The following is a 1,836-nucleotide window of genomic DNA, read 5'->3' on the forward strand; positions in this document are numbered from 1 at the left end:
AAACCTAGTTACCCAAAGGGCAAAATAGCAATGTCATTATTCAAAAGGAATTCATGCCACTTATGAAGAATTCGTGCCACTTGTAGTTTGTTCACGCGATGACGAGAGTGTGCATGCACGGGGTAAAGTCTACGCTTTACACATTAGGTTAGGAAGATAATAATCTCAATTGGCAAGTTAGATCATACTCTGAAAATGGGATAGGCTTCATTTCAAACCTGGTTACACAATCGGAAAGATTGAAGTTTAAAAAACAATGTCTTTATTCAAAAGGAATTCATATGCCACTTGTAGTTTGTACACGATGAGGAGAGAGGCAGTCTTATAAAACTAAGAGAGGGTTTTGCGGACGCTGGCCATGAGGCTTTCCGCCTCACCCTTGTCAATGCCGAAGGCTGTCTCTAGCACCTCCTCGGGCAGGGGTGGGTATGCGTCGAAGAGAGCGGCGGCGAGCTGCGAGGTGCCCGGGTTCTGGCTATTGAGGGCGGAGATGGCGAGGGCGGAGTGGTGCTTGTCGGGGTTGAGCTGGAAGTGCACGAGGCCGCGAGGGAAGACAAAGAGATCGCCGGGGGAGAGGGTCTGCTCGAAGAGGGTATTGTTGGGCGTGGCGGTGACGAAGCCCACCTTGAGCGTGCCCTCGGCCAGGAACAGCACCTCGGTGGCACGGGGATGCACGTGGGGCGGGTTTAATCCCTTGGGGTCAAAGTCGATGCGGGCGATGGACAGGCCCTGCGTGTTGAGGGCAAAGAAATTGGCCGCACTGGCCAGGTTGACGGACACGCCCAGCCCTTTCATAGGTTGGCCGGGATGCTCAAGCATCGTGAACTTGAAGTCCGCGTCCTGCACCTCGTCGGTTGGCTTGCAGGCGAACCCGTTGAGGGTGATCATGCTGGTGTTATCGGCCACACAGAAGTCCTGCAGAGGGTCTGCATCCGCGGCCCTCACTTCTAGTATGAGCGTAGAGGAGGCCAACAGCATCACTGCGCCCAGAAGAAGCAAGCTGCTGGCTGCTGCTGCTGCTGCCATGGTTTGAGGAATATTGTTGTGGGGAATGCGATGCGATGAGGAGCTTGGAAAGATTTGAGCGCGGCTGAGATGATGAGTATAGGCCTCTCCTCATAAGCTGGTATTTATGCTCTGCATGACATCCACTCGAAGGAACGAGTCCTAATATCCGCTCCAAGAAGGAACCAGTCATATCGCTCAAGAAAGAGTCCATGTGCATCGTGCCGCTTCGACCCAGTCGTTCCCGGCCAACGAGTCCTGAGGTGCCGGAAGGGAGGACGTCCCATCGATTGACGTAGTCTCCAAGTGCCGCCCATGTCAAACCGACATTCGCCGAGAACCTTGTGAGCTTTGAAGCCGCATATCGTTCACTGTTCCGAATGGACACCTTCACATTCATTGGTGTCTTGTTTTCTCCTCCACGTCGGACTGATGCGAATTTGAACCTTGGAAGTACTGCGGCCTTCCAATTATAAGCCCGGCATTGCGAAACTAATAGTGCTTGGGGGCCACACGGGTGTGAATTGTAACTTCCTTCATGAATCTTTTTTCATTGGGGGAGAGAGAGAGAGAGAGCACACACAAGAGAGGAGTTGCACCAAACAAGAATGACTGTACTATGATAATACTTTCACCATTTACAATTCCTTTATAGCCTTATCTTATGATCTCTTAATAAGAGGGACTCCACACCTAGAGTGTTAGCACCGCTAGACACACTACTAGATTCTGAGAATATCCCAAAAAAAAAACTCCCCTTCGAAGTCAAGGAGTGTCATCTAAGAGGGAGAACTTCCATATCATGATTTGGGCTCTTAGTGATGTGACGAG

The 1,836-nt window shown here is 51.1% G+C and overlaps 1 pseudogene; it reads right to left on the reverse strand.

Annotated features, from left to right (window-relative positions):
* Nucleotides 1–330: 330 nt before the first annotated feature.
* Nucleotides 331–1,026, reverse strand: LOC147613606 (germin-like protein 8-2 pseudogene; annotated as a pseudogene).
* Between the last annotated feature and the right edge of the window lie 810 nt (nucleotides 1,027–1,836).

This window comes from Cibotium barometz, chromosome 43, assembly GCF_041138505.1.
Source record: "Cibotium barometz isolate CiBa-2024 chromosome 43, ASM4113850v1, whole genome shotgun sequence".
Lineage (NCBI taxonomy): Eukaryota > Viridiplantae > Streptophyta > Polypodiopsida > Cyatheales > Cibotiaceae > Cibotium > Cibotium barometz.